The 11554-nt window shown below is 35.8% G+C and overlaps 1 non-coding gene across 1 annotated transcript; it reads right to left on the bottom strand.

Moving 5' to 3' along the window:
• Positions 1 to 11451: 11451 nt before the first annotated feature.
• TRNAR-ACG (transfer RNA arginine (anticodon ACG)) lies at positions 11452 to 11524 on the bottom strand. The gene has a single exon. It is a non-coding gene; the product is annotated as a tRNA-Arg (tRNA).
• Positions 11525 to 11554: the final 30 nt, after the last annotated feature.

Below are 11554 nucleotides of genomic sequence, written 5' to 3' on the forward strand. Positions count from 1 at the left end.
AATTTTAACGGGTAAAAAATATTTTTTACCAGTCAAAATTAAAAATACATCTCAATCATTGATAGCTGAAATGGACGGATGAGATTTTGCGGAGATGTGAATAGCTTATTCATGGCTCCTCTATGAATAAGTTTCCCTCTTGTTCAGATTTGGGGTTTTTTTTCTTTATCACCGAAACGTCGGTGGTAAAGAAAAAAAAAACAAGTGCCAAACGGGGTGTTGTTCTCCATGTAAGTTTGTTCCAAAACTAGGTCGTGTTTTGGGAGGGACAACACGCATGTTGTCCCTAACCAACACGCACCCTGGATTCGTGTAGAATGATTGCAATTTTATTTGGAAGATTGTACACAACCCTTGGCACATGATTTGCACATGGGAGCCTACTAGTATTTAGCTTCTCTTGGAAGTTTTGGGAAAAGAGAAAAACCGTGAGTTCAGTGTGTGTGTTTGTGTTGTGACAGTGCTAAGAAGAAGATTAAGGCAGAGCCACTTTCCACTCTCTCTTGAAACAATTTGCAGTAGCCTCTGAGTTCCTTTATGGGCTGATTTGTTCCGGTTGGTGGCCCTCTGTTTCAGCAGTGTTGGAGAGTTTTGGGTAAAATCTTTCCACTTTGATTGTAGTTTGTTAGATATGGCATTTGTGAGATCTTTTCTCTTGGTAAACCTTGGTGATAGTGAATATTTCTCTCTCCCGTGAAGTAGGCATTGGACCGAACCACTTATATTGTGTGTTGTTCTTTGTGCGTGCTTATTAAATTTATTCTCTTCCGTTGTGGGTGGGATTGGGTTTAATCCCAACAAAATTTGATGAAAGCTACGGTCAAGAGAAAAAAGGTGATGGAAAATGAGAAGAAAGATGAATATATTTTCTTTTTTATCAGTTTGATGCTATTGAAGCAAATTTTTTATTTTTTGGATAAGTTAATGCTATTGAAGCCTTAGAATCTAAATTTTTTATTTTTTGGATAAGTTAATGTGATCAGTTCCCCTCCTATTCCTTCTCGTCAAGGTTGACAATGTAAATTTTTCATGAGTTTCCCCGACGCAACTTTTGGAGAGGTCCATGTGTTTGTTCCTTCTCTCCCTAGATGGTGTTTCTGTACATTCAACTGTTTAGTTAGAAGAAGAAAAGCACCATTGCTTATGTTATATGGTTCTTCCCTTATGGTAATTCCTCTCGACTGATGGCTGGCCAGGACCTCCCATGATATTTCAAAATGCACTAACCTCTCTTACTAATAGTCTAATTACTATAGAAACTCTTTTCTAGATTCTGCTGCTGTACTATGCCACTAGTAGTCTTAAACAGTGTTGTTCATTGATGCTACCCTTTTTTTGAAGAGTACTCAAGATGCCAAAAATGCCTCTTAAATAACAGGTATCTGGAGCATAAAAAGTGATAGAAAGTTAGCCCATAGATCGCACCGCCACAGTAGTCCAAAGTTCATTAGGAAATTAATAAATACGTAGCTAATTTTTTTCCCATTGAAATTAGCAGGTAAATTATAAGTCGCAGAGGACTAGTTTTGGGGTTTCTATTTGAGCAAATCGCAACAAATGTTTTTTTTTTTTTTGGGTGTGTGATGGGGCACGGTGTTGAAGCTTTGTTTCCTAATAATAAGAACCACCACCTAGGTGAGAGATTCATAGAGATGGGTTTTATTGGTAGACTATTATTATACAGTTAGGAGGAAAATTGGGTGACAAGAAAAAGAGGTGAAGAGAGAAGGAAAAGAAGTGGAAGTCCATTGGGATTTCTTGCCCCAAATGATCCGAAGAGGCAGAAGAGATTTCCCCAAATTATCATTGATCGGAAGAGGAAGAAGGAGGACATGTGCCGGCCAAAGGGGGGTGGGACAGCAATTGGGGGCAGAAAAGTTTCCGAGTCCTCCTAAAATTATCATTGGGGACAGCAATCGGAAAACTTTTCTTCCGAGTCCTCCTAAAACCCTTCGGGGTAAGTGAATATAGAATGGAACAAGACTCGGAGGAAAAGTTTCCGAGTTTTGAGAGGATCGGAAAACTCACGTCAGCAATGGAGTGGGATTCAGTGATTTTTCTGCCGGCAATTAAGGGCTTGTTCTTCTAAAAAAAGTCATTGGCTTTCCCGCAAAAAATAAGCCAAATAAACCCACATAAAAATAAAAATAAGCCAATAAGTCACTTTTTTCGTCTTTATTCAAAAAATATTGGATTTCGATCAAAATTTTATACTTTTTAGATTCCTCTCGTCATGAAGATGCAATAATCCCCAAAAAAATGAGGATAAGCCAAGTGATACGAAAAAAATTTGAATAAGGGACAAAAAATAAGTCACTTTGGCTTATTTTTCCGAACACTCCCTAATTAAGGGGGATTTAAATGAGTAGTCAACCATGTTAAATTTGCAAATAATTCGAACCATTTAATGAAATCATTTAAACCATGAAATAATGACAGAACAGACATTGACTTTTTAGGGGCGTAAAGTGAAAAATTGGGCATCTTTTGATAGACTATTACAAAGGGGGAATTGGGGATACTGTAGTATGGGGATGCACTACAGGGTGTAGTGTGCCATCTCAGTCGCCTGTTTTGGCAATTATCGAGATGAGATCTAGAGCATTGATTGCCGAACAGATGGTTCGGATGTTGCAATACACCGATGCATTACAGGATTTAAGGGTATCAAAATTGGGAGGACCCCTAGAATCTGAAAATTTTGGGGGGCATTAAGCCGCATGCTCAGCGGAAGATGCCACAAGTGGTTTTGGTGTTTTAAAGTTGTTGCTGGTATAGATGCTGTTGGGGTGCATATCAAGTCTGTTTTGTTTCTGCTGACTGCTGTAGCTGCATGTCTGTCCTTTTTTTTTTTCCTTCTGATTTTCTGCGAATGTTTGATACCAATAGTTTGATTTTTTATTTTTTAGGCAATTATGCAATGGCGGCAGCTGCTCAATGTGTCAGTGCCATGTTGGCGATGAAGAATGGAGTGTGAAGTCATGCGAGATTGAGACCGAGTTTGCAAGAGATGTCGAACCAAATGTAGGATAAATTTTCCGGTACTGTCACGACGAGCCAGAAAAGAGTGAGGGTCCATTCTGCTCTTGCTACGTGAAGAACGTATTTATGTATATTCAATACTTTGGGGGGGGTGCTTGAAGCTTTCACCTGTACAAGGACTATTAAACAAACCAAACACCATAACTTCAGAACAAGTATATGTACTTTCTTTGATTATTAGTACTGTACTTTCTAAGAAACAGTCTTTCATATTAGAATTTTATGTTTGACTAGTTTTTTTTTTTCTTTTTTTTTTTTTCCCTCCAGACCCCAAGAATTTGGTTAGGCTCCTATACCTACATGGGGTTGAAGAAACCTCCTGGACGAGGTTTCGATTTCATAAAGTTGACGAATCCAAAGTTAACATTCTCGAAATTCTCGACAAGCATCCTGTTGTTGAATCCTTAAAAATATGTCCGTTCGTTACTAGTCAAAAGCAGATACCTATTCTTTTTAGCTTATTTTTTAGTACATGCTTGAGACTAGCAAAGAACAGACATATTTTTAAGGATCCAACAACGGGGTGCTTGTCAAGAATTTCGAGAATGAAGAACTTTGGATTCGTCAATTTTGTAAAGTCGAAATCTCATCCAGGGGGTTTCTTCAACCCCACATAGGTATAGGAGCCTAACCAAATCCTTGGGGCCTGGAGGGAAGAAAAAAGGAGGAGAAGAAAACTAGTAAAACATAAATAGACGTTTCTTAAAAAGTAATAATCAATGGATGTATATACGTACTCGTTCTAGAGTTATGCTGTTTGTTTGATAGCCCTTATACGGGAGAAAGTCTTCAAGTCCCACTCCAAAGTAATAAATGCGGTCTCCTTGTTGCAAGAGCGGAATGAGCCTCACCCTTTTTTTGGCTAATTGTATCGGGGAATTTTTTTCTTGTATTTGGTTTGACATCTCTTGCATTGTCTCAACCTAGCATGACTTTGCACTCCTTCATCGCCAACATGGTATTGACACACTGAGCAGCTGCCGCCATGGCACAATTGCCCGAAAAATAAAAAGTCAAACTATTAATATTAAACATTCACAGAAAATTAGAAGAAGAAAAAATTACATGCAGCTATAACAGAAACAAAACAAACTTGATAAGCACCCCAACAACATCTATACCATTAACATTTTTGAAACACCAGAACTTGTGGCATCTTCCCCTGAGCATACGACTTTAGACTCCAAAAAATTACAAATGCTAAGGACCCTCCCAATTTTGGTACCATTAAATCCCGTAGTGCACCGGTTTATTTCGGCATTCAAGCCTCTTGTTCGACAATCAATGGTCCAGATCTCATCTCGGCAATTGCCGACACAGACGGCTGAGATGCCACACTACACCACCTTGTAGTGCACCCCCACACTACATGATCCCCAATTCCCCCTTTGTAATAGTCGCAAAAGATGCCCAATTTTTTCACTTTAAGCTCCCTAAAAATCAATGTCAGTTCTGTTATTAGTTTTGGTTTAAATGATTTCCATAAATGAATGATTCGCAAGTTTAACATAGTGGACTACTCACTTAAATCCCCTTGATCAATCGCCGGATCCCACTCTATTGTTGACGTGAGTTTTTCGATTCTCTCAAAACTCGGAAACTTTCTTCTGTCACCAAAGAAATATTCCAAAATTAAGCATCTATTGTTTTTTACCATCCCCGAATTTTTAGAGTTGAGTTTTATCTCTAGTGTGTCCAAAGTGTTTGACTAACATTATTGGACATGTATTTGAGCGTGTCTGACACGTTTGTGAAGTGTCTCAACGGGTCCATGTTTTATACACGTTTACTCCTGAGGCAGATGGACATGTCTGTTCTTCTTAGGTTGATGGATTTCTACTTGTCTTCTAAAGGTGTCTCAACTTTCCTTTCTTTGATTGTGTAATTGATCTTTGTTGTTCTTCACTTCTTTGATGACCTAGTTTGCTTAAATATGAATCATCACACAAGTTCCCGACAAAGAAAAAAAGGCAACAGCAGTGCCAAAGCAAATGGCAAAGAGACAGAAATTGCAGCATCGACAGCAACACTCGCCTCCCTCCCATCCAACAAGGCCACAAACCGGGCAATCTCATCCTCCATCGCATAGGGCCGGGCCCGCAAACAATTACCCGCCTCCAGTATCCGGTGGTCCCGATCGTGGGAATCAAGGTGGAGATCATCATACCCACCACAGAAGCGGGGACAGCCGTATCCAGGGGGAGTTAGTGGTTATGAAGCGGGCCCGCCAAACTACTCCCAAGGTGGTCAATATGGAGGTTCTGGTACCAGTAGAGGTCCCAACCCAATAGGTGGTAATCGGACTCAGCAATATGGTCGGCCTCAATAACGGTACATCACATGGCTGCAAGTTAGAAGATATATAGCGTTTGAATCGGGGTGATAAAAAACATTGGAAGAACCATCGGCCTTTGTTTCTAATGCTACAAGAGTTTTTTGAAGCACAAGTGCTGGTTCAATTTCGTGTCGGTAACTCTCTGAACTGGACATGTGCAGATATTATCATATCTAGCGTATGGTTCATAAAGCGAATTACCTCGGAGCTTGATCTCATTTCCAGAGAAATTTCATCTGAAATACATCATCACATCCTGTTTTTGGCAATGTGCTTGGCCAGAACTACAAAACAGTATTCACTAGATATTCAATCTCAAAATGGGTCACAATAGAACCGTCAAGGCTAAAAAATTCCGAAATGGCTAAACCTTGTGCATTAACCTAAACCAATCTGAAATAGCTAAAACAGAGACGATCCGATTCGGATGATCTGGTATGCTTTGCTTACTGATAAGTTAGGCAGCAAACAATTTCCAATTCAGGTCCTCGAAAAAATTGCTTACCATCTTTGTACGAGAACACGTGTGAAACAACTATTCTCTTTTGCCTATCGAAAAGGCCGGTAAATTATTATCGGGTGAAGTAAAGGGTTAAAAACACAAACACAAACACAAAAATCAGGAGCTCTTTTAGAGAGAGAATGCCGCCCCATGATAAGCGTCAATTTACGTGTCTCCCAGTGTTGGCACGAGCGAATTTTACGTCGACTCCAGCTTGAGAACTATTTTCATGAACTCGTAAACGAAGGTACTGTAACATATAGCAGCTGATGGTAAAACTTGGAGGAGGAAAAAAGAACAAAAATTTGTCAGAACCTCGGCTGTTAATCGATCGATGTTAGGTGTTCAACAAAATTGCCTAAATCGCATCATCATCAACAGAAGTTGTGTCATGGCAATTTGCTATAACAGGCACTTCAAATGAAAGATAAAACAACAAAACAGAATTTGCCAAATGGGTTTAGGCAAGTTCACCAGTTTTGGAAACTGATTTCAATTTCGTCATGTGAGTTTTAAAACTACTAGCGCATGCCCGCTCGAACATTCAGCACAAGCAAATTAAAACTGAACAACAAATTTAACCAACTAAGACGCATAGAACAAACTCAAACGCATAAATCTTGATGAAATCAAAAAACACCATCCAAAACACCGAAGAAAATAATTAAATAAAAAATTATATACATTAATGAAAATGAGTGCCTCGAGGAGAGACATCTAAAAAGAGAACATGAAACATGTCTAGACTAAAAATCTTCAAGCATATTGATCCTTTTGAGCTTCTAGGCTTCTCGATCACAATCCTAAAAAAGAATTATATGTCAACAGAAGCCCAGTTAGTACGCCAAGTCATTTGTTCAAGGGATGATATATGATAAGAGAGGAAATTAAATTATAATACTCTACAACTTATTGTACCTGGTATGATATAGCAAACTATAGCAGAACTTTAGGGTAAACAATATTGGTAGCGGAATCTGTTTCTTTGGCGGGGAGAAGGACATGCACGTGCCTGAAGGCACAGCTCGAACATTCAGTACACGCAAATAAATATTGAACAAATTCAACCAACTAAAACGCATAGAACAAACTCAAACGCTTAAAACTTGATCAAATCAAAAAAATACCATCCAAAACACCACATAATGATATTTATCTTGAAAAATTACCGGGTTGTCACTTATTTTTTGTAGACGTGAAGTTCACTCACATAATGACACAATGTTTATATTTTTTCTACTTACAAAATTTGAGGAGATTAGGAACGGTGTACAGTTTTTGAATACCATTTTTTTCTTTATCTTCTTCGTAAGCACTCTCATGCCGACAAACGCTTCCTTCATCTATATATATAAACCACAGGAAGTCGGTATTATTAGTAGAGAAAAAGCGCATGTAGTTTAAAAGTCGTACCATTTGGTGGTTCAATTTGCATGTTTTGCTCTTCAACTGGGTCAATTTGCATATTAATTTCATTTGCATTATTTATCCTGCAAACGGGACACCAAAAACGAAGATGGGTAACTACGTTAGTAAAAAAGAAGAAGATTGACATAACTATGTTCCTCCTTCTATGTTATTTAAAAAAAAAGATTCAAACATTTTTCACATACGATCAGTACAACTAAACACAGCTAAAGAGGCATGTTCTAAGGGGCACTTTTTACTAAATGTCCCATTTGAGGGTTAATGGGGTAGAACAAATTTTATGCCCCAAAAAGTTGTAGGTAATGGGGCATTTTTAGTATATACGCACTGTTTTGGTGAGTGAAAAAAATAGTTAGTTTTTTGGTATTATTTTTTGGGGGTGAGTGAAAAAAAATACTTTTAGTAAAATGTATTGAAATAGAAAACAAAACAAAACAAAAAGGGGAACAAATAGAAAGTGAAGAACATAGCAGAGCCATACCTATGGAGAGAGAACTGGAATTGGATTGACTGGGTTAGTGATACCTTTTCCCTCTGTAAACAACTCTGAAAAACAAATAAAAGCTTTTTTTGTTAGAGGTTATGCTCGGGTAGAGGTTATTAGTTGATGTAGTTAATTTGGAAATGATTTTGGAAAAGTAGGAACACGTTATTGCATAAGGAAATGATTTGAAATGATTTTCCTTATGTTGCTTTCCTTATGTCACTACCAAAAAATAAGTGTAGTGTAGAAATGTTTTGAAAAATTTAGTGTAGAAATTCATTACTGAAAATAATAGTATTCAATCAAGCTTTCAAAAATCAATGCCAATCTATCTCATTACCCAATCAACCTTTCAAAAATTATAACCAAAAATCGGCATTAAAAATCATTACCCAAAAAAATCGGCAGTCAAAGGAAAGCAAGATTCAAATCTGTTTCCTTATGTGGCTTTCCTTATGCCACTATCAAAAAATAAGTGTAGTGTAGAAATGTTTTGGGAAATTTAGTGTAGAAATTCATTACTGAAAATAATAGTATTCAATCAAGCTTTCAAAAATCAACGCCATTCTATCCCATTACCCAATCAAGCTTTCAAAAATTATGACCAACAATTGACATTAAAAATCATTACCCAAAAAAATCGGCAGTTAAAGGGAAGCAAGATTCAAATCTATCATTATAGACTTGTCATTATAATCAAGCCAATCAAGCTTAAAAAATTATTTCCAAAAACTGAAATTAGATAATAAAAGAAAGAAAGGGTTTTGGTTAAAAGGATAACTTCAAAGGCATTTAAAAGGATTTCCAATCCAACGGTGGAAAATATGTACCATCCAACGGTCCAAAATGTAAACCACCCTCCCATATTAGCTCTAAATTAATTACGTGATTAGTCTTATTTATTTTCTTGCATGTCCAAATTAATAATTTTATTGGCTATTGCATTATATATTTTAAGAGTTCAATACATCCAAGTTTATTCCCAAAAAATCAAACAAATAATTAGGGTTTCGATTAAAACAATCGTTAATCATCAGTACCATACTCTCATGAATTGAAACCTAAAATGAACCAAAAGTCATTTTTTTTAAATAAAAAAAAAAGAAGAAAAGTTGAAGGAATTAGCAATACAATATGCAATAATTTAATGTGTTTACCACTAAAGTCGTAGATGTGCCATGGTGCCACCTTCAGGATCAAAACTCCATGAAACAAAAGTTGATCAAAACCGTTGATGATCAAATGTAGCCTATTCAAAATCATTACACACCCACCAAGTCAATTGCCAAAAATCAAAATATAAGAAGAACAAAACGGAAAGAAAAGTTCAAATAAGTGGGATGTGAATGATTAGGAAGGTGATCCAATATATGAGAGAACCAAACCTTGTAATGTTAGACAACAATGATTCTATATTGAAATCTAATGGCTTTGAAGAAAAAGAACTTGAACACTTACAGGGAGTTTGCTGAAAAATTGAAACCGAGAAATGCAATCGAGAAAATTAAAGAACACTTGCATTTTAATGTCCATAAATGTGATGTTTTTTGAACTTGAAATTTGAAAATCTTAATTGGGATCTAAATTAACGTCCTAGGATTTTTTTTTTTTTTGGCTGTTACGTAAAAGGAAATTAGAAAGGTCAACTTACTCATTACTACCATAAATGTTTTATTAAGTTTCATTCATTTCACAAAATACAAATCATGCCTTAATTAAAAGGATCCCTTCAAAAAAAATTCCTATTTTGAGACAATTATCCCATAAATTACGGTAATATTAGATTACCATGATTGATTAGGATATTTCAATTCAAATGAGCTCCTTTTGTGGTCTTGAAATTTTCAATATTTACCAAAATGCCATGTTGTAGAAGGAAGGATGAAGACAAATCTGGACCGTCGGATTTGTTTGAATGGGTAGATAAATTTTGGACAGGAATAATCTGAACCGTTGATATAGAATATTCTATAAGATACCCGTCCTGTTTTATAATATAGATGCGAGTGCTGCTATGTGTACATATTGAAGTGTACATATGGATTTTGTGGGGCCCACTTTGGATCTCACAAAGATGATTCAAACCGTCCATTATTTTTAGAATATTTTTTTATGGAGTTTCATCCCTACAAATTCAGAAAAAATCCTTATCGATATTGAGTTGAGCTGATTTTTTACAGGGCTCTATAAAAAATATTTTAAAAATAATGGATGGTTCGACTCATCTTTGTGGGACCCGAAGTGGGTCCCACAGAACTCATATGTACATGGTATGTACATTTCATATGTACCCATAGCTTTATTCATAAATTTTGTTGTTAGGTAATCCCTTTCTTTTGATTTTTTGTTATTTTGTACTCCATCGATCCTCTACCCCATTTCGTCAAAATAATTTTCACATACTCCCTCCATTCCAAAATGAGTGACCTTTTTGGGAAATCGTGTCATTTTCAATTGCTTATATCTTTAAATGTGAATGTCAAAAAATATGCAATATGGATCTTATTTGATAGATTATAATTATTTCTATTAAACAAAGTTTTCAAAATCACATAAAACTTCGTAAATCGAAAGATATAAGCATTTGAAAATAACACGGAGTCCCAAAAAGATCAGTCATTTTGGAACGGAGGGAGTAACTCAAAAGAGAAGCACGATTTCCTTAATTCATGGTTTTACCACCCCCGCTTATTCTTTTCGCCTTAACTTAAAATGAGAATTTTGTCCTTATTTGAATTTTTTTCGCATTTGTTAGTTTTGCGCCAAATTTTTGTAGGTTAATGATTCGCCGAGACGAGACGAATGAGAAAAGTAAAAAAAAATTCACTTTTACTCAAGTATTTTGTGCTAAAAAGTGGTTATTTCTCAAAATACTTGGGTAAAAGTAAATAAATTTTACTTTTCCGATTCCTCTCATCGAGATGAATCAATAGCCGACAAAAGTTTGGCACAAAACTAACAAATGCGAAAAAATTTCAAATAATGACAAAATTCTCATTTTAAGTTTAAGTTTAAGTTAAGGCCAAAAGAACATTTAAACTTTTCATACTCAATTGTTTTTCGTGTTTGGGTATTTCAAATTTGTTCTTTTGCAAAGGCATTTGATTTTCACACTCAATTTTTTTTTTGTAAGCCACTCCATTTTTTGTCGTTTAGCCAAAAAAATACATACACACACTTTCAACACTAAAATATAAAAAAAAAAAAGTGTGAAAATCAATTCCCATTTGCAAATAAGAAATTACAATATGGTGGGGAATTGATTCTCACACTCCCCTTTTTACATTTCACACTCTCTTTTTTTTGTCTTTATTCAATTGAATTTACTATCTTGCCTTTTTGTTCAATACATTTTTTCACACATTCAAGAATAATATTGTAAATTCATATGGATAAAAACAAAAAGAAAAGTGTGAATGGACTGAATGGTTAAAAGGAGAATGTGAAAATCATTTCCCTAAGGTATGAAGGACAAAAAATAGAAAAATAAGAACTAAGAATTGGAAGGTAAAAAAAGATTTTCCTAAGGTATGAAGGACATAAAATAGAAAAATAAGAACTAAGAATTGGAAGGGAAAAAAAGATTTTCCTAAGGTATGAAGGACATAAAATAGAAAAATAAGAACCAAGAATTGGAAGGGTAAAAAATGAAACAGAATGCGACTCTGCTGGGGATCGAACCCAGAATCTCTGGTTCCGTAGACCAGCGCCTTATCCATTGGGCCACAGAGTCCTTTTGTTCTTCTCTTTCAAAATAAGAAAA

Source organism: Rhododendron vialii, chromosome 10a (genome assembly GCF_030253575.1).
Source record: "Rhododendron vialii isolate Sample 1 chromosome 10a, ASM3025357v1".
Classification (NCBI taxonomy): Eukaryota; Viridiplantae; Streptophyta; class Magnoliopsida; order Ericales; family Ericaceae; genus Rhododendron; species Rhododendron vialii.